This window comes from Sminthopsis crassicaudata, chromosome 5 (assembly GCF_048593235.1).
Source record: "Sminthopsis crassicaudata isolate SCR6 chromosome 5, ASM4859323v1, whole genome shotgun sequence".
In the NCBI taxonomy this organism is placed as follows: domain Eukaryota; kingdom Metazoa; phylum Chordata; class Mammalia; order Dasyuromorphia; family Dasyuridae; genus Sminthopsis; species Sminthopsis crassicaudata.
The window spans coordinates 65,949,976-65,972,562 of NC_133621.1; the positions used below are offsets into that span (position 1 = coordinate 65,949,976).

General features: G+C 36.0%; 1 long non-coding RNA gene across 2 annotated transcripts; it reads right to left on the bottom strand.

Annotated features, from left to right (window-relative positions):
* Nucleotides 1-8,654: 8,654 nt before the first annotated feature.
* Nucleotides 8,655-21,907, bottom strand: LOC141542548 (uncharacterized). 2 transcript variants are annotated; one of them, XR_012482197.1, is made up of 7 exons: nt 21,855-21,907; nt 19,575-19,733; nt 17,082-17,240; nt 12,524-12,621; nt 11,898-12,200; nt 11,626-11,803; nt 8,655-9,176 (listed from the first exon to the last, which is right to left on the bottom strand). It is a non-coding gene; the product is annotated as an uncharacterized LOC141542548 (long non-coding RNA). The 2 variants fall into 2 exon arrangements; XR_012482196.1 differs by lacking the exon at nt 12,524-12,621 and adding an exon at nt 12,409-12,496 and having other exon boundaries at nt 8,656-9,176.
* Between the last annotated feature and the right edge of the window lie 680 nt (nt 21,908-22,587).

Below are 22,587 nucleotides of genomic sequence, written 5' to 3' on the forward strand. Positions count from 1 at the left end.
TTATTTGCCAGGCAAAGCAATGGGGACACAAATAAGAAAGTGTGACACATAAAAAAATTTGAGAGACATAATCTCTGGGTAGTTAATTATCTTTCTAGCATATAATTAACACAAGGGGTCAGTAATACTCTCAAATGCCAAAGACTTCATGGAATCTATTTAATACTTATGTGCTCTTAGAAGAGGGGTGCTCCTGAGGATGGCAATCAAGTCTGTTTGGCTAATGATTAATGAGAAGGGAAGGTGATTCTTATCACTCAATATTGGTCAAAGAGACTTAGCTATACCCATATTACCCTATCTTGGCTAATATAGGCAAAAGGGAGAATCTGCATTTTCCCAAACCTCTCTGTGTAAAACACAATAAAATGAAAAACAACCCATCAATTCACCTAAACTAAAATTTCTTTTGAACAAATCTGAGTCTTCCCTGTCATTATCAGCTCTGTACTTCAAGGGCTGCCTGAGTAACCCTATAGGGCTGATTTTTGAGTGAGGAAGTAAAAAATGGGGAAAATCTTGATTCTAATTCTATAATTGGTTATTAATTTAAGACAGAAATAATCATTTCTTTCAAAAGACAGCCTCTGCCTTCAAGGAGTTGACAGTCTAATGGGGGAAGGCAACACATAAAATATAGTTGAAAAGGAGAAGTGGAAAACAGAACATAAGGAGTATAATGTTTTAGGGAGTCCAAATCAAGCAGAAAGCTGGTGAAAAATGAAGAATACCTGGTAAGTGCTGCTCTGATCTGTAAAGGAAGGCTTTGGGGGGAGTTAAGTGCCTCCCACTCCAGCCTTCAAATTAGAGGGGAGAGACAACTGAAATCTTGGAGAAGGTTGGTTGGTTGGTTGTCTTTCATTCTTGAAGAGGATCAAAATGACATCATTGTGTTATACTCAAATTACCATCTATGTCCAAAGATATATACATATATATATATATGTATATATATATATATATATATATATATATATATATACACATACTTATGATCTAGTGACTAATGAATCTGTATCCCAAAGAGATAAAAAGGGGGTTAGAAAGACCCATATGTGTAAAAATGTTTGTAGCAGTTGTTTTCATGATGGCAAAGAACTGGAAACTGAGAGGATGGCCACCAATTGGGGAGTGCCTGAATAAGCTGTTATATATAAATGTAATGGAATACTATTGCAGTATAAAAAATGATGAGCAGGAGAACTTCAGAAAAACCTGGAAAGCTTACATGAACTGATGCTGAATGGAGTTAGCAGAACCAGGAGAACAGTGTACATAGTGACAGCAAGATTGTGTGATGATCAACTATGATTGACTTAACTTCTCAGCAAAACAGTGATTTAAGATAATTCTAAATAGACTTGGGATGGAAAATGCCATCCACAATCAGAGAAAAAAGCTATGGAAATTGAATGCAGATCAAAGCATACTATTTTTACTTTTGTTGTTGTTGTTGTTGTTTTTCTTTCTAAGGGTTTTTCCCTTTTGCTCTAATTTTCCTTTAGCAACTAATGGACTAATAGAAATATGTATTAATTTGGAAGTATGTTTTAAAATAATTGTACAAATATAATCTATATCAAATTGCCTATTTTTTTGAGGAGAGAAGGAAGGAGAGAAAAAAATGTGGAGTTCAAAAACTTACAAAAATGTTGAAAACTATCTCTATATGGAATTGGAAAAAAAAATTCTATTAAGTAGAGATGGGGAAAGAGTCAAGTTACAATGTCCAACTGTGGCTGATCAGTCCAATATGAGTTTGGAATGCTTTAGCACAGGTTGAACACAAATAATCCACATGAACATTTGGGGTAGATTCTCTAACTTTATACATCTTGTGTTTCTTTTAAGCTACTTCAATTCTGCTTTGCTCATAGAACAAAGTTTTATTACTCCTATTTTACACATGAGGAAGCTGAGTCGCAGAGGTTAAAAAATGACTTGCCTATTTATTTATTAAGAACTTAGAATCTCCTCATTAGAAACGCTGGAATAAATACTTAAAGGATCATAATCTACCTGAAAAATCAAGGGGGAGAGGAGCACGCTATCTCTTCTGCCATTAATACTAAGCTGTATCCTCCCCATATATTATTTTAGCAAGAACAGACATTTGACAAAGCTGTGTGGAAACTTATTCTTGAAAAAAAAATTGCCAGACTAGTTTTGGTTATTGTGGTTCTCATCAGAACATCATGTTGGTTGGAGTTTATGTGGATTTGGCACTGATTGTGTTTTGGATTTGATCAGAACTAGAAATTTGGTTACACTTCTTTGTGTTGTTTAACAGCTTATTGAATTTTCAAGATGTAACCACAAATGTTTCCCAAGAAACGAAAACCACAAATTGTGTGGTATTAATGATCTTTGCCACATTGGTCCCAAACTTGACATGTGTCTGATGCCTTATATATAATCCTGGGCCAAGCCTAGATGCAAAATCAAAGTGTTTTGGTTCTGAAACCTAGAATTTTAGGTGAGAAATGAAGCCTTGGTTATGGTGGGACTTTTCCCCATAAAGATTTAAGGTCATTCATTTAATAAATAGACATTTATTTTCATTATTGTTCATCCCTTATGATCCCATGTGGGTTGTTTTGGAAACTTTCTGAGTTTCACTATTTTTGTGGACAAAATCAGAAATGGTGTGCCTGGGATACCTACTTTCCAAGTTTATTCTAAAACCCACATAAGTTAACATTTATAAAATGTTTTGAATTTTTAATGTGCCATACAAATGCCAGCTACTGGTGTCCCAAAGCCTTTTCCATAGTTAATTTAGAAGTACTGGAAAAACTCCCAATGAATCATAATTTCTCCAGAAAAGCAAGAAGAGTGCACTGAAAATACCTGTTTTTCCCCCTTGACCCTTTGGGTACAGTTCAGGTGTTCATGATTTGAATTCACGTACACATATTTTTAATGTCTAAAGATGATTTATTATTTCACTTTGTTCCCAAGACAGGAAACTCCTGTCTTTAATAGCAAACAGAAAAGGGAATCAAATACAGAAGAACTCTCAGAAATGTTTTCCAGTGTTTCTTTCTAAGATCAACATCTATTCACAAGCCTAAGTTCTGCTAGAGAAATAGCATGCAAGTCTCTCTGTCTAATATTGCCTGAATTCTTTCTCTGAATAGCAAAGGGAAAAGTTAATTAGCTTAGGATTGAGTGCCTTTCAGTTTGAGAATTGAACCTGCCAAGAGTTTTCAGAGTAAAGGGCTATTGAGAATTTCATTCTTTCCCACTAAGACCTGTTGTGGGTCTTGGTATTCTTGTTCCCTACACCTCATCAAAGAGAGGGGAACAGTAGCTGCTATTCAGATCATTTCGTGTTTCCAAAGCAGAGTTTTTGGCAGGTTTCAATCTGCCCTGCCCTGAAGAACAAACAAAAAACCTAAACAACTGGTTCCAGGCTTTGAATTGTCTGCACATGGAAAGCCATTGTCCTTCAACTGGAAACGAATTAAATACATCACAATCTAATTCAGAATTGGCAGGATTTTGAATTGGGGCTGGGCTTTCATTGCCCTTCTAACAATATCTGTGGGGAAAGATTAACCCCCAAATTTGAAACTGAACATGATTTCAGAATCATCCTGCTGTACAGTACAATGGAAAGAGCTCTGTATCTGAAGTCTGAAGATCTTGCTCCAAATTCGGATTCTGGAATTATATGTGACCTTGTACAACTCACAGTTTTTCTAGGTTAAAATTCCCTCCAAAATGATTGGAGTGGATAATTTCCAAAGTCCCTTTCAGCTCCAAATCTGTAATTCTCTTTCTTCAAAATTCATCTTTTAAAAATCAAAATTTTAGAATTACTTAATGTTTAAACAACGTGCTCAGTTCAATGAATTATTCATTAGGTCAGGTCTGAGGGTAAGCCATCCTGTACCACCTAGAATGGTGTCTCAGACAATTCTCAGATGATGAAATTGAAACTATTTCCACTCATATGAAAGAGTGTTCCAAATCACTGCTGATCAGAGAAATGCAAATTAAGACAACTCTGAGATATCATTACACACCTGGCAGATTAGCTAAGATGACAGGAACAAATAATGATGAATGTTGGAGGGGATGTGGCAAAACTGGGACACTGATGCATTGTTGGTGGAGTTGTGAAAGAATCCAGCCATTCTGGAGAGCAATCTGGAATTATGCCCAAAAAGTTATCAAACTGTGCATACCTTTTGACCCAGCCATACTACTACTGGGCTTATATCCCAAAGAAATACTAAAGAGGGGAAAGGGACCTGTATGTGCCAAAATGTTTGTGGCAGCTCTTTTTTGTTGTAGCTAGAAACTGGAAGATGAATGGATGTCCATCAATTGGAGAATGGTTGGGTAAATTATGGCATATGAAGGTTATGGAATATTATTGCTCTGTAAGAAATGACCAGCAGGAGGAATACAGAGAGGCCTGGAGAGACTTACATCAACTGATGCTGAGTGAAATGAGCAGAACCAGAAGATTGCTGTATACTTCAACAACAATGCTGTATGAGGATATATTCTGATGGAAGTGGAAATCTTCAACATAAAGAAGATCCAACTCACTTCCAGTTGATCAATGATGGACAGAAACAACTACACCCAGAGAAGGAACACTGGGAAGTGAATGTAAATTGTTAGCACTACTGTCTATCTACCCAGGTTACTTATACCTTCGGAAGCTAATACTTAATGTGCAACAAGAAAAAGGTATTTACACACATATATTGTATCTAGATTATATTGTAACACATGTAAAATGTATGGGATTGCCTATTATCAAGGGGAGGGAGTAGAGGGAGGGAGGGGATAATTTGGAAAAATGAATACAAGGGATAATATTATTTAAAAAAATTACTCATGCATATATACTGTGAAAAAAATTATTAAAAAAAAAGATTAGAATGGTGTCTCAGAGAAGGGAGAGATTAGTGTGGGCTACAATGCTCAGGAAAGCCATGATGAGGAGGAGACTGGATCTGAAGTAGGCCAATAAACAAACATGGGAGAGATTTGTCTAAAGAGAGGCAACAAGGGTCAAGACTTGAGAGTCCTGTACAAAAGCCAACTTCCAAGTCCATCCCTACTTCCGGCATCCAGCACTCCTCAGGGTAGTCAGGCTTTGTAGCCTGGAGACGTCCAGCTGCAGTTAGTGTTCTATTCTGCAGGTGCAGCCCTCAGGCTCCCAGCAGCCTGCTAGGGGTCATGGCTACTAAGGAAAAAGTCTGAACCATTGTGCCGAAGGGGCTGAAAGGCCCAGTCAGGCCAGTCAGAGGAGAAAGGGGGAAATTCCTGCCAGGTTCTCCTTTCATTGAAAGCCCAGCAGAAACTGCACCTTTAATTCTGGGAGGCCTGCAGCTGCAAAAAGGGGGAAAAAAATCTCCCTCAATAAAAGGCCTTGTGAAATACAAACTAGAGAGTCACTTGCCTCAAATAGTCCTGTTTAATCATGCTGAATGCCTTCTGGGCATCGAGTGAGATTGCAACAGCTGGTGTCTCCATATCTGAGCTGGCTGCCTTCTATTACCAACATCTCTGGCCTTCTTGTCTGAATTTGCCTTTTTTCTTCCTAGTCAGCTGCTCCAACAGTTTGCAGCTGAGTCAGGAACAATGGGAGCAGAAGAGGTGAGTTCTCATGATAAGAGTATTCTTCTATCTGCCTTCTATTAAGACTGTGCCTGAAGAAACAAGTTTTCCCTTAGAGATGACATTTTCCCCTTTCAGAATATGTCTTAATAGTTCTTCAGTTAGCACATTCTTCTCACTCAATAGAAGTCCATTCACAGTTTGCTTCCTAGATATGTGTACTGAGAGACTGTCAATATCCTAGCCTAAGTTTGTGACAATGATAAACTATCACACACACACACACAAAACACACACACACACACACACATATACACATATACATATGTATATCTCTGTATATATATATATGTATATATATATATATATTATTTCACTAAGTTCTAACAGAAATTGAGCATTTTCCTTAATTATTGAAAAAAATGATCCTAAAAAAGGTTCTATAGGCTTTAATAGATTGCCAAAAGGGTCCATGATACACAAAAAGTTAAGAAGCCCTGGTCTAGTTTATATGTGTATATGTGTATGTGTGTGTGTGTGTGTGTGTGTGTGTGTGTGTGTGTGTGTGTGTGTGTGATACGGAAATGGTGAGGGAACACCATTTAATAAAAAAGCTGGAGAGATCTCTAGAATAAAGTAAAATTTATTGTACATTCTCGAGAGAAGACAATGGAAGAGAAGAAGCGCCTCCTGTGGGCAGGACAGCCCCTTTAATCCCTAACCCAAAACGTCCCCTCCCACCACTGACCCTCATCCTCACTGGCTGAGAGTCTTACATTCTAAACTCGAGATCTACCCATGAAATTGAACTTGACCAATAAGTACATAGTTGCCCATATTTGACTGAAATAGGGAGGAATTTGTGTCATGGGAGGATAGCAGGAAGGGGATTCAATTATGCCCTTGATTCAATCCTCAAAGTCCTTCAGGCCTACTCAAACTCTGAAGTAGATGAAGCCTTACTCGATTTTCTCAACTCTCTTGAAAGATCTCACCTCATCTCATTCATATACATATATATATATATATATATCTATAAACATACATACATGTGTGGATATGTATGTATTTGTGTATGTGTGTATAGATAAATACAAAATTACCATCCAGGGTCATTGGACTCTCTGAAATCTATTCATGAATCTCTGGATCCCAGATTAAGAACCCCTAAATTATGCTGTCATAGAATTATAGATTTAGAATTGTAAAAACAATCTAATTACTCATCACCCCCTTTTACAGGCATTGAGGTAATGTCAAGAGTCAAATTCAAAATCCTTGAATCAAATCTCGTGTTCTTTTTAACTGACTGGTGAACCAGACTACCCAAATTTGAGGAGTTCATTATCCAGTTGACCCAGTAAGTATTGTAGCCACAGCAATGCTTAAAAACCATCTCTAAGTCTGACATCTGGAGGGGGTGATATGGTAAAGAGGAAGGAGCTTCTATATTGGGAAGCAACGGATCTTTGAGGTAATGAAGTACCTCAAAAAAAAAAAAAAAAAAAACTCTGTCTTCTCCAGGGAGATATTCCTTGGAAATTTACCTCTTGTAAAGCTCTGGGGATGTTGTCAGGACTGTTTCTGCCTTCTGGCAGAGATATCCTTCTTTAGACACTGGAAAACTTCCTTTTCTGACTGGAGACTAGAGTTTTCCTTCTATTTATCAGGGACCACAGGCTGTGGAGAATTAAAGTGAAGGATTGTCCAAGGAGGGATAAAGACACACAAGATGTGAGGAGACTGCAATATCTTGCCAACCAAGAAATGGGATGGTCTATGACAGGACAAAGATATATGCTCTGAATGCTTGGTAAATCTGATTATTTCATTCTTCTGCTAAAGAAACCTCTGTGGCTCCCTATTGCCCCTAGGAAAAAATGTCAGCTTCTCTTTTTGGCATTTAAATCCCTTCCCAATTGGCCTTCAATCAACTTTTCCAAGATAATTGTACTTTAGTCTTCCTTAGGTACTTTACATTCTAGCCAAACGTAGCCCAAGTATTACATTCCTTTTCTTGTCTTAGCATAAGCTGTGCCCCATCTCTAGAATGCCCTCCTGCTTCACATTCACCTCTCAAACCTCCAGGGGTGGGAGTTCTAGAGTTATATTAAGGCAAGGAGGAGGAAGAAGGAATATGAAGGAGGGAGAGACTCTATGGTATCACCATTTCAAGCCTCAACTCCTGTGCCAGCTCTTAAAAGAGACCTTTCCTAATTTCCTTGGCTCTTAGTGATTGTGCCTGATCCCCCAAGAAAATTATTTTAAGTCAATTTTGTATGTATTTTGCATTTATCTGTGCACATGTTATTCTTCCCCCTTCCCACAAATTAAGTTTTGTGAAAGCAAATACTCTCATTTTTTTTGTCTATCTTCTCAGTACCTATCATAATTCCAGGCATATAGTATCTATTAAATAAATCTATGTTAAATGGAATAGACTGAAATTCAATCCATGCATTATAAATAAAATTACAGGAAGGACCCTAATATGTTGGATGAACCATCTGTGGAAGATTCATAAGAGGGAATGGATAAGAGTCATATAAGATGAGAGGATATGGGAAGGATGTGATATCTAATGTTGAGAGAGTAATCACATAAATTTCAGATCTATTCAAATTTCAAAAAAAAAATAGGAAAGAGAGAGTTTCTCTCATTGTAAATTTTCTCTTACAAATAGTTCCATATAGAAATACTGGCAGATCTGCTCCATTTTTCATCTAATTGTTGTCTTTCTGCCTCTGTCAATAAATCCATTTGGTATGGTCTAGCTTTGTTCTCATGCCAAGCTTTCTGCAAACTTCTTTCTCTCACACAGCTCTTCACTAGGTTGTGAGGTGATGCTGCTTATGATCTTTTGCCATCCGTCTTTGTAATACTTTGAAAGTGATATATTCTAAATAACAGTAATCTTTCGTTACCATATTTCCACTTGGCAAAGAGAACAAATATTGGCTGACTAAAGGAGTTCCTAAACTCTTTTGGCCTCTTTGTTGTAGTGATTGCTTTGTGTTGGTTAAATATCTGTAGATAATTGTGATTATCAGAATCAATGTGTTTCATCTTCTCCCATTCCTGCAACATCAATAGCTTGTTGGAATACATCAGACTAGAGATATAATAATTGTACAATGTCTCCGTCTCACTTTTATCCTTTCTTCTAATTTGTCTTCCTATTCATTTTACCTTTGCTAGAAGATACAAACAGCTGGAATCATATCAATTGGTAACCAGTCATTTTTTATTAATTATAATTTAATGCTCAGTTTCACTTTTCTGAAATAATTGTTCAGTGATTGTCTTCTTTGTGATTTTTCAACTCTTATTTTGAAAAAAAAAAATTTGATATCCTTTTGAGCATTTGATAAGCCATTAGCCTCTATCATTTCTTAAAATTGAACCATACTTTCTACTTTATTTGTCCTCTTGCTAACAACCTATATAATGAAATCCCTGAATATCAACATTTATGTTGATTAAATTTAGAGGTTCTTTTGCAGTGTCTCACAGAATTTTTTTTTACCACCTCATCTTCTACAGCAGATGTTGATATCATCATTATTGGTCTTTATGTAACTTCATCATGAACACTGCAAGGCAAGTAGCACATGAAATGAAGATCTCATTATTTTTGTATACAAGATAAAAACAATGTAGCTCATTTCTTTCTTGGTTTTTCCAAAAACCTATAAGCCAACCCATAATTTAGCTGTACCTTACTGTTACCTTCTGGTTTCATTTGCAGCATCAATATCAATAGGGATATGACTCAATTCATATAATACAATAAAAGAATAAATTGAGAATTAGTAAGATTAAGTCACTTGTCCAAAGTCACAAATCTAATAAGTGTCAGAGGTAGATTTTGATGTCAGGGTCTCTGATTACAATTTTCCAGAAGTAAGTCTATTCCAGGTCAATAGTTAAATTAATAGTTCAGATAGTCTAAAAACTGTGTGGTTCTTAACCTCCTTAGGCCACCTATTTGCTATCCCCTCCAATTATTGGTGCCCCCCTGCGTTCCTCCAGAAATTCCTCTGAAAGTAATAGATTTTAAAAGGTCTAGCCTGCCAAAGTGATACATCACATACACACACACAAATTTAAGAACCTCTGACCAAGGAGGTCTTTCACCACATTGGATGAATGAATCCTCTTACATAGACTAATGGCAGAACATAAAAAGTAGCTGATGGAAAGCGCAAGCATTGGGGGGACAGGAGCAGGAGGGAGTTGCCATCTGCACTAATGGAGGGAGCATACCTATTAATGAGATTATGGACCCATTAAAGGATTGTAATATTACATAGCTCTGAGAACTGAGATATCCCCTGAGGGTGTAAACCTTAACATTTTCACAATATTCCATTTCATCAAACTGCTAAAATAACTCATCTGTTGTCTTGTTTAAATGGGCAAATATGTCACAAGTCAGGAAAACAGATTACACGACTTTGCTTTTGAAGTGAAGTTTGAAAATATATTTCATCAATTTAGGCAGAGTCCCAAAACATCCCTTGTACAATAATTGTTCTCCTTCCATAACAAGAATGGCATCTCATTTGGAGGATGTCCATCTCATCATTTTTTTTTAAAACTGTGCTCTTTAATCTAATGAAGAAAAAAGACAATTTTTATTTTAAGAATTCAGATGTTTCCCTAACATCTCTGGCAAAAGACCTCTTATCTTTTCTTATCTGATTTCAGGTTAGTTTCAGTGATGGGAGTGCTTGAGATTTTAATTCACTTATTCAGCAAGCCTTTATTAAGTGTCTCTTGTGGGCCCAACACTAGTCAGTATTGGAAGAATAAAATTTGGCATTCAGAGACATCTGGCACTTTGAAACTTTTTCTCCCAATTTGTTTGACTGAGGATGGGGCCAAATGCTCTCAGTTACATTATTTGCATCTTTATCTTTGATTTATTCACTTTCAAGTTCCTCTGGGAAGTTTCAATTTGGACAACAAAGTGTATTTACAACATTGAGCGCCCATCATATAATAGGAGCTCGATATTTGATGATAATGATAAGAAACATAATAATATACATATATATATATATAATTTAAACACTTTCAGATCCTCTTATATCCATTATTATTTTGAATCTCCATATAATCCTGTAAGGCAGGTATTGTAACTTATGTTGTAGATGGGATCAGCTTTAAGTCTAGCACTTACCAGTCATGTCACTTGGGATTAGCAAATAAAAGTCAGCCTAATATGATCTCTGTACATTTGGCATGAGAAATACGTAGTAGAACGGGGGGAGGGGGAGCCTCTCAATAGTATAAGTGTAATATAATAGTAGCTAAATGTAATAATGTTCATCATAATGATACCTATAACTTATACTTAAATTTTATAAAGCATTTGTCCTGTGTTACACAGACTGTTTTGTTCATTTTTAATGAGAGAAAATGGCTCTGGATGGTGGTGACTTAGACAAGGTCACACAGCTATCAGGATTTGACCTTGAACCTTGACTTCTTCTATACGACTTTTGCTGTTATTGCAGCATAATAGTGTTCCTTTAAAAAGAACAAAATCAAAACTTTGTGAAATACTTTTATCATTTGAATTTAGTCCATCTCCAAACTATCAGGTTTGGGAAGTTTCTTTCTTTGGTGGTTTCTTAAACACTCCATTGTGTTTAAGAAACCTGCTTGAGTAAGACACCATCTGGCTCTGATTTAGCTAATGTCTTTTTCTCTCTTATCTGCAGAGCAGAGCTCTGGAGAGACCACCTCTGATTTGCATGCATTTTGGCCATGGATAGCCCTGAGTGACCTAACATTGGGTTCCTGCTGAGGAAATCTCATGTTTTAGTTTTGTTTTTACAGCACTGGATTTCACAGGATAATTTTGCCTTCACCACTTACAATACCACTAAGGGCTTTCCCCAGTCTGAAATCTAAGACACGAGGGCAACTAGATGGCACAGTGGGTAGATCATCATGGCCTGGAGTCAGAAAGATCTAAGTTCAAATATAGCCTCAGACACTTAATAACTATGTGAGTCTAGGCAAGTCACTTACCACTGTTTGCCTCCATTTCTTCATCCGTAAAATGAGATGGAGAAGGAATTGGGGAGCCACCCCAGCACCTTTGCCAATAAAACTCCAAATGGGGTCACAAAGATTCAGACATCACTGAAGGAAAACAACTGAACAACTGGGGCATAGGGAAGAGGCCTGGAAAATCTGAAATTTATCTCTGTTGAAAAAAAGAAAGACTAGGCAACACTTGGCTGAGGGGCCATATCCACCATGGTGCCCTTTAGGTGAAACCAGCAGTTTAATGTACTTACCAGAGGGTTCTACTTAAAGTGGTTGCTCTTCATCCTATCTTCTCAAAGGTCTGCTTGGTTACAGAAGGCTCGTATTATTCCACAAGTCTATCAAGACAAGCTCTGAGTAAGGCACTCTATCCTGGAAAATCCAAGCCAATCTCTGACTGGACCCAGATCAAAGGGTGAAACTTAGCACTGCATCTACAAAGTGCAGGAACGGTTTGCCAAAGGGAAAGTTAATGATGAAATCGATGTTACAAACCCTTAACAGTACTTAGAGTGTCCTTCAGTGCCCTCTGTGTCACTGAATGATCTGAATTTCTGAAGAGAGACAGAGAAAGGTAGAAAATTGAGAGAATGAGTATTCGTCATGTGTCATGCACTGTGCTAAGAGTTAGAGGCACTAATATGGTGACAGAAGACAATATACAAAGGGGTTCTGGAAAAAGGGAGAGGGGACCCACATGGGGCCATGGGGAGGAGATTACTGCCACAGACGCCTAGTTGCTGGCAAGAGTAAAGACTTAACCTATGAGAGTCCTGGGAACCAAGTGTGGAGTCCAACTTTCTCACTATTAGAAACTCCTGCCAATGGAGATTAGCAACCAACCTGCAAACTGAAGTTTGTAAACAAAAAGTCTTACCCTTTCATGTGTCATGGTTTCCTTTGGTGGTCTGGTGAAATCTCTGGACCCTTTTTCAAATTGATAAATGTACAAAATAAATTATCTAGGTAACATACCTAGGATGACAAAGGAGACCAATATTAATATAACTCATATGAGGCAGAGACAGGAGTTAAAACTAGATCTTCCTATTCCAAAGGCCATCCTGTACCTGATACATAAATTACACTGCCTTTCAAGATGGACCAGATAGGTTTAGAGGAATTTTTCTCAAAGGTTTTAGAGGAATTTTCTGTCACTAAAAACTTAAAATACATCAAGACTTTTGGGCTACCTTGTGGTTTTTTTCCCTCCTGCCCATTTATTTCTTAAAATAGAAACTTGATTATATTCCTAAGGAAATTAAGTTTTTACTAGTTTGAAATCCTTAAATTAAGACTTATTTCCTATCCTTAGAACTTTGCTTATAGAAATAACTTGTTTTTTCAATGAAAATTTAAAACTCCCACATGGCCATAACATCAGGTTTTTTGGCCCATTAGGTAATTCTTTATGATTCGGGTCTCCTAGGCCTACAGAGTAAATCTTTTTCTGAATTCTTCTTATGCTACATTTCTGGCTAAAACTGATGACCTCACTACTAAGTGCTGCTAAGAAATAGAGTGTTAATTCTACATAATCCATATATTAGAAATTTTCATAAAATAAAGATCCCAGAACACTTTGGGACTCTTAGTTCATGTCTATTACCCAGGAAACCTAGAAAAACATTTGTAGGATACATTGCCCTATTGCCTTCTTTCTCCCCATTCAAAAAACTAAATCTAATTTCCCATTTGCTAGCATGCAGTTCATGCTATCACAAAACCAAGTTTAATAATAAAAATAATAATAGTTAATATTTATATAGTATTTACTGTGTTCTAGGCATTATGATAAGTACTTTACAAATATTATCTCATTTGTTCTTCACAACACTCCTGGGAGGTAGATATTAGTATTATGTCAATTTTTATGAATAAGGAAATGGAACTAAACAGAAATTAAGTGATTTGCCCAAAGCCAATAGCTAATAAATGTCTGAAGCTGAATTTGAACTCTTCTTCCTCTCTCTACTGTAGCATGTAAAATGAAGGAGGAAAACAAAGGAGAATCTTTCCAATGAGTTGGATATCTCATAGATATAGGTTTTAAGGCATTTGTGTATGTGTTCATTTGTTTAGTGGAAGAGTAGTAAGATGGATATGAATTTAAGAAATACTTTTTAAGGTAATAGCATAATAGTAATGTTATATACTTGTAATTATAGGATGAATATTATATTATTATAATAAAATAGTATAAACACCCAAATTATCTACAAAAGATCTATGAAGGAAGATGCTATCTGCACCCAGATAAAGAACTGATAAATAAATGTATAATTAAAATCATTCAATTTAATTCAATTATCAGATTCTATACATATGTCTATCAGTTCTTTATCTGGATACAGACAGCATCTTCCTTCTTAGGTTGGGGAAGAGAAGAAAAAAGCAAAAAAAAAAAGGTTATACAATAATTATATATTTTAAAAGAATAACAAGTTGTACATAATAGATTTGCAGTTTCCTATGCAAGCATCTTTTTTCCTCTATTCTACTATGTTATAGACATACTTATTTTTTAAGTTCAGAATAAAATAAAATTATTTTTAAAAGAAATAAGAAAAGATAATAATACTTTCTCCCAGGTTGTTGTGAAGATCAAACGAGACAACGTATGTATATGAAGAGTTTTATAAATTTTAAAGTGTCATGTAAAAGGTTTAGCATTGTTCAATCATTTTCAGGCATTCCTGACTCTTCATGACCTCATTTGGGTTTTTTTTTTTTTTGGAAAGGACACTGGAGTGGTTTGTCATTTCCTTCTTCAGCTCATGTTACAAATGAAGAAACTGAGGCAAACAGGGTTATGTGACTTGCCCAGTTAAGTGAAAGAGATCCCATTTGAACTCAACTTTTTCCAACTTCAGCCCCTGGCTTTTGTTCATTGTATCAATACCCAGCTGGGATTGTTTTGTCCTTGACTCTCCCTTGTGTTTTGCAGTTTCAAAAGTAGAGATTAATAGATTTTTAAGAGGAAATTTCCTGTTTCCCCCCAGCTGTTAGTTCTCTCTCCCTCTTAAAATTACTCTGTATGAAGTTTCTGTTTACTTATCAACAATGTATCCCTTCAAAAGAACGAAAGTGCCTTGAAGACAGGAACTTTTTACTTGTTTTTTTGTATCTGTAGAGCCTTATATTACACTTAATACATGCTTAATAAGTGTTTTTGGGGGTCTGAACCAGATTGGCTTTAATGGCCAGTATTCTAATGATGGGTCCTTAAAATAATTAAAGTCTGTGCTCTAATTCTCAAGCACCAAATATATAAAAAAAGGAGTCATTCCTCTGGACCAAGAAGGGGCTGTCTGAGCTTGACCATGGTGTGAAGGCTTCCTTTGCTGGCTTGAACCAACTTTCACAAAGAGTTTTAATCTTTTTCATGAACTAGAGAAAACACTTTGAGCTTTTATATACTTTTAAATATGACAGCCTGGTGTGTAGCCTGGGGGAATTTGAAATGGAGATCAGCATGTTCACTGAATAAAGCTTTGTAAATGGGAATGGAAAGTTAGAATCACTCAGGGAAAGGACCTCCAGGATTATCCCACCATAAGATCAAAGGGAGAAGGGATTGTTCGAGAGCACATAGTCCATCTCCTCACTTTACACATGAAGGAACTGAGATCCAGAAGGGTGAAGGGCTTTGACCAACATTCACACAGCTCCTTGGTGACAGATATCATATATCATGGTGTGTGTGTGTGTGTGTGTGTGTGTGTGTGTGTGTGTGTGTGTGTATATATATATATATATATATATATATATATATAACTAACCTCATGAACTAGCATCCATCTTTTCCTGCTCAATTCTGCTCTAACCTCCAGCAGTGGGATTATTTCCTTCAGTGGCTTCACTTTCAAAGGCAAAAATTCCTGATTATTTTTTCTTTTCCTCAGGGCTCTAGTCTAGGTGATATCTATTACACACACACACTCACACACACACACACACACACACACACTCTTTAACTTGGGTGAAAAATATTGCTATTTGCTCCTTCTTTATTAGAAAATGTACATATACTTTTCCAGGACATTGGTGCCCCAAATCATTAAAAGCTCTGAAATTGAGCCTTCCAGCTTTCTCTTGGGTTTTCCTTCATGGATGTCTCATGGAATACTTCTCATCAAGATTTTCAAGACTCTCATTAAATTATCAAATCATGCTGGATGACTTCCTAATCTTCCTCTAGACTTAAGTCCTTTAGCCTCAATCTAGAGAAAGGGAGTCAAGAAGGAAAGAAAACTTTTTTTCTTTTTCTTTTATGGTGTGTTTACAGTGCTTTAGTATAAAATTTGGGTTGAGATTATATAATATACACATATTTTACCATTTCTGAGTTTCAAAAAAAATTTTTTTGCATCATCTGCTGTCATTCATGTCATTGACTTCTGTAAAACTCCCTGCAAATTCCATTTAGTTTCTCTTGCTGACCTGTGATATATCAAAACCAAAGTGGGGAAAGTTGCAATAGAGAAAGAATAATTGTATTTTTAGTAACCTGTTAGGTTGTTTCTCTGCCTCATCTTTATCCTACTCAGTCCATCCAACTCACATGCAAATCCAGTCATCACCTTCCTGACATTATTGGTTTTCAAACATTAGTTTTCCAGAATGAAGGATGAACAACAACATTCAGCCATCAAAGGCATTTTCCTATAACTCAGATCTGCCCTTGTCACTCTTCTCTACTCAACAAACTCCTGTGTCTCCTCTCTACAGAAAAATACATTTGGGAAAGTCAATGCTAAGAGGTACAGATCCATATAACAGAGTGGGAAGGTATCTGGATTGTTGTCATTTTCAATCATGCCTAATTTTTTATGACTCTATTTGGGGTTTTTTTTGCAAATACATTGGAGTGGTTTGTTATGTCCTCCTCCAGCTCATTTTCCAGATGAGGAAACTGAGGCAAACAGCATTAAGTAGCTTGCCTAGAATCACACAACTAATAAATATATGAGATAAGATTTGAATTTGGGTCTTCCTCTCCAAGCCTGGAGCTCTATCCAATGGCACCATGATCCCCCATACAGTCAGAAACCTGGGATCAAATTCCATCTCTGTCATCTATTATCTATGTCATCCTGGGTAAATGAACTTCCCTCTCAGCTCTTCAATTCCTCATCAATTAATTGAGTACTTTGGGATCAATGCCTTCTGAGGTCTCTTTTTCCTATAAATCTTTGATGCTAGGGACCTCTAAAATTAATAAAACTAAATCAGAAGAACACATATATTGATTCCAATTGTGTGTTTTTCTTAAATTATCCCAATAAAATGGGATAAGTGCATAGAAGAAAATCAAAGAAGAAGAAAGAGGAGGAAGAAGAAGAGGAGGAAGAGGAGGAGGAGGAGGAAGAAGAAAAGGAGGAGAAGAAAGAGCACAAAATAGGGGAAAAAAAACAGGAAAGTATAGCACTCACCTCTCAAGGTCTTTGGCCCAAATGTCTGTAAAGAAAAATTCTATAGGAAGTGGCTACTTGATGCAGTGGATAGAGGACCTGAGTTCAAATGTGGTTCCAACACTTCACACTTACCAGCTATCATGTTATCTTGGGCAAGTCACAACTCCAATTATCTCACTAAAGGGGTGGGGAGAGAAGTACTATATAAATTTTAGCTGTTATTATCCATGTATTTTTTCCCTTTGACAAAATAGAAACCGTTTGAGATTTTTAGTTTTATCTGCCATCTCATTTTCTTTCTCTTGTTTGTTTGACTTTGTTTCATCTGATGGTCATTAAATTTGTGGGAGAGAGAGGGAAAGGAAAAGGGGGAGAGAGAGAGAGAGAGAGAGAGAGAGAGAGAGAGAGAGAGAGAGAGAGAGAGAGAGAGAGAGAGAGAGAGAGAGAGAGAGAGAGAGATTTTTTTCTTTTAAAGGAAGAAAACTCAATTTGAAAGACCTAAGTGGTTAGGCTCCTCTTCAAGCTATAATTGTCTTCACTCTTCTTGGCCCCTGCTTAGTAAGAATGCATAACTTCTGCAAGCAGCTGTCTTTTATTCCCCAAGGGGAAGAAAGTTGAAAGTTTTCCCATCCTTATTTGGTGGGACTTTAAATTAGTCAGGGCTCTTTATTGTCAGATGATTCTTTGTCTTCACCAGCAGAAAGTGGTGTCCAGATAGCCTCCAGGCTTGTTGCTTTTGAACTCAGGAGAATCATTATTGGAAGAGTTAATGAAATGAAAACTACCACTTGACCAAATACTTAGAGAGCTAGGTTCTGTTAGTAACAGCAAAAGAAAATGTTGGGTTTGAAACGGACAGTTTGACTTAACCAGCTCTCATTTAAAGTTGTCTTTATCAAAAGACTTCTTTCAGTATGGAAATGACCTTAGATTCTCAAAGGCTATCTCAGCAGTATACAAGTTGTAGCAAGTCCTACCAGAAGAAAACTTTCTATATTCTATATCTCCCTCTGATGGTCTGGTTACCCATTTTTTATACATATAAAATAACAAGGAAATAAATTATAGTGAAATATAGTTATCAATTTTTAAAAGTTTGTGGACCCCAGCTTAAAAACTCCTTTTTAGAGTATGGGGCAGCCTATATGAATTAGCCCACTTTTGTGGAGAGAGATCAACCACTTGGATATGGGGTATTTTAGACATAGTAACTCACAAAGATCATTAATCTAAATCAGTTGTTTTTCAAAGTGTGAGTCCCCAAAACTCTTTTAAGGGTCTATGAAATTAAAATGACTAATTTGTCTAATTTGGTAGATATAATTTATGTAAACAAAGACTCTTCAATATTTTGGGAGTGTGAAAAATGTCCTGGGGAAAATAAATGAGAAGTGCTAACCAAACGCAGCCAGATAGTAATCTTTATAAGAGGAGAAGGTAATGAGATGGGTACATCTTATTCAATCAAACACTCACTTAATAAGTATTAAGTGCCTAATATAGTAGGTATATGATTATATCATATACATACACACAGAGAAAGAGACACAGAGAGAGAGAGAGAGACAGAGAGACAGAAAGAGAAAGACACAGTCTACTTCTCTGTGTTATACCACCTACCTGCCTCTACTATGTGGGAGGTATTAAGTAAGCATCAGGGATACAAAAATTAATGTGAAATGGCCTCTGTTTCAAGGAGCTTACATTGTAATAAGAGATACATTATCCACTTACAGGAATATGCACACATATATGTGTATTTATTCATATGCTCACACATATACACATGAATGTGAGAGGATTCAGGGAGGGGAATACTAGCAGTTGGGGAGATCAAGAAAGACTTCATGTAGAAAGTGGTACCCCAGCTGAGTCTGGAAATTGCAAACTGTAAACCATTGCACATTGCAACCTATTCCCATCTTTTCATGTTAAATGTCTTGGTCATTTTCTTCCCATCAGTTCTCCAAAGGGAGTGGGGGTTGGAAGAGGTGCTTTCTATAGATCTTTTGATTTTGTGCAGATAATAATGGAGCATCTGAGCTATCAGCCAGTTGTACCTTGCACTCAAAGCCCACCCTTTTTTCCATATGGTTTTATAGATTTATATATAGTTACAACATATACATATATATAATTATATATACATATAGTTATATATTTATCTGTAATTATATCTTTATGTGAAATTCCTTCCAATGTTTCTCTTGCACAATTCTCCCTTCAAAATGTATTGTAACCTATTCATATCCATTATATAACCTTCACTGACCTTGGCTTAACCCACAATTTAAAATTTTGAAAGCCATTGGTGTTCTGTGATTTCCAGCCATCTGATATCACCAGAAGTACTTATCCACGATGAGCTACTTTCTCTATCTTTCCTCTTCCTTAACCCTGTGTCATATCTCAGAGAAAAGTCTAAAACTTTAGAGTTTTGATGTTCTCTCCTCCCAATCTTGTCATTTAATAGGTAAGAAAAACTAAGCCCAAAGAGATGGCATTACTTACCAAAAAACACACAGTGGGTTAGTGGCAGACTTGGGAATGAAGCATGTGTCTCCGCCAATCCCTCCTATATCAGGCACTGTGGAAATGTCAGGATGGTTCTAGAAGTATTTAACATACTGATATACCTCATTTCCTTCAATAAATATGATCCTGTAATATCTTTTTTTTAAAAAAAGATAAAATTAAAGTATGAGAGAGGAATATACTGGGAGAAAAGGAAAGGAAGAAGTGGAATGGTGCAAATTATCTGACATAAAAAAAGAAATAAGGAAAAGCTTTTACAGTGGAGAGGATAAAGGGGAGGAAAGGATGTGTGAGTGAACCTTACTCTCATCTGAATTGGCTCAAATAAGAAACAACATACATACTCAGTAAGGATCCAATAGAAATATTGAATATCTATTTATGCAGGAAAATAGGAATAGGATATGGGAAGGGGGGAGGGCATATTGGGAGAAGGAGTGGTCAGTAGCAAAGCACTTTTGAGGAGGGACAGGGTGAAAAGAAAGAGAATAAATAGGGGGAAATACAATTAGCAATAGTAATTGTAAAAAGAAAATTGAAATAAGTCTCTTTGATGGAATATTATTGTTCGGAAATGATGAACAAGATGCTCTTAGGGGAAAAAAATCTGGAAAGTCCTCTATGAACAAAGTGAAAAATACTGTATAAAAAGTAATAGCAATGTTCTGAGATGACCAGCTGTAAATGACTATTATTCTCAGTAGTATAATCATCCACAACTACTCTGAAGAATTAATTATGAAACATCCTAACCCAGAGAAGGAACTGATTATGTCTGAATATAGATCAAAGCATTCTCTATTTCTCTTTCTATCTCTATCTTTATTTTTAACTTCTTTTTTCTTGAGGGTTTTTATTTTCATTAGGGTAGGAGATCCATATTTTCTTTTCCAACTTGACTTTTATGGAAATGTTTTGCATAACCACATATGTGGTTTCTTAATTGTGGGGTGGGGATAAGGGAGACAACCTAGAACTCAAAAATCTTTTTTTTTTAATTGTTTTGAATGTAACTGGGGAAAATATAAGCAAAAAACAAACAAAAAGAAGATCCCAATATGTTACATATGAATTAGTATTTCTGAAAATCAAATTCTATTTTCCCAATAAATTTCCATTATGATTTCAGGATTCTTTTCTTTCCCTGTTCTATCATAAATGCTTCTTAGTTGGCAGTGTCTGCTAAGATTTTAGGCTTAAGTTTATTTGACTCTCATCTGGAGATTACAAGAGCTTCCAAAAAGAAAAGACCATTATATGAATCCCTTTTTCTAAATTAAAGAATTCTTTCCCACTGTAGATGATTATTGCCTAAATTATCTATCTTATAAATTGAGATATGTCTATAGTAGATCAGGTTTCCTTAAAGTGGGTTTTTCTAAACAAAAATTGAAATTGATCACTGTGTAATCATACTAACCAAGCTTGGCCATGAAAAAATGTTATCCTTCCATTGTTTGGAAGACAGGAAATAATAAAAATAAAATATTACATATATTGACAGACACAATTGATGGCTAAAATTGGCTTACGTGAGCTAATTTTTTTTCTTTTGTCACTGTTACAAGGGATAACTGGCTAGGTGGAGGCAAAGCCTTCTATTATCTGGAAATAAAAGTGACATCAATAAAAAATAAGCTTTTAAAAATAGGTATTTTTTTTTCAGTTAGACTAACATTTAATCTCATGTTTAAGGAGAAACTGGATTTTGGAACTAAGATTCAGATTTATTTGTCCTAAGATAATAGATAGAACCTTAGATATGATCTATTCTATACCCTTTATTTTATGGTATTGGAATTAAGGCCCAGAGAAATGATTTCTCCAAATCCAGTGCTCCCTCCACTAAATCTATAGGTTAATTTTAAAACAAGATCAAAATAAATGCTAACCCCCATCCCTAACACACACACACACACACACACACACACACACACACACACACACACACACACACACATTTTAGTAATTGAAATACAGGTCAAATAAAAAAAAACTAAGGAAATATATGGAAAAAATGCTTAAAATTTGCTTTAAGATGGTTTGATGCTGATCAATTCTTTTTTTTAATGTCCACCTAACCACTCAACTATACTCCTTGGCCTCCTATTCCCTTCTCCTATTCCCCCCTCACTTTCTACTTCTTATATTAGGATGTTACCAAAGACTCCTGTACAAGAGAGGTTCCCTTCCTAATCAGAGAATATAGTCTCCATGTTGCTTTCATCTGGATTTCACTTTAAAAGAAATACTCACATTCCCCATGAGAAGTCGGGGTGACTAATCGGATGCTCTGCCTAGCTAAGCACATCAAAAAAGCCAGGAGAAACATTTTAAACAAAGCAAAAGAGCAGCAACAACTCCAGCAAGATCAGCTTGAAAAACAATGAGCTAACCAAATTAAAAAAATAAAATAACAATAGACCAAATGAACAAATATTACAACATCTTTCCCCCAAAACCTAAAGAAAACATTGATGTAGTAGAAAATCTGACATTACCTTGCAAATGTAAATAAGGGAAACAAACTACTTTAAATGGAAAAAATGTCCATGAATCTGAAAAAAAAAATCCACAAGGTTAAAAGAAACATTAGCTCAGAAAACCCATTTCAGGCATATTCTATTCTAAAACTAGGGGTAAAAAAAAAATTGGCCTTCCTATAATAGAGCTCAATAACAGCCTACCTACCCATAAAAGGAGGATCAAAGAAATGGAAGACTATATGGAAGGAATAATTGGGAAAGTATTTGTCTGAACTGAAGGAGCACCTCTACTTGGACATTGAGCAGTTTTCTAAGAAAGTTTTTCAAAAGCATAGAAAGAAAAAGTCCCTATGTTTTTAAACTCATAAAAAATATTTTTTTTAATTTCCAAGGAAAGGACAGTATTTTACGAACAACCAGGAAGTTATCAAGAGAGACAGCATTAAATATGGAGGGAAGTACAAGGACCTGATTTTCAGAATCTGAGGAAGAGGAGGACTTGG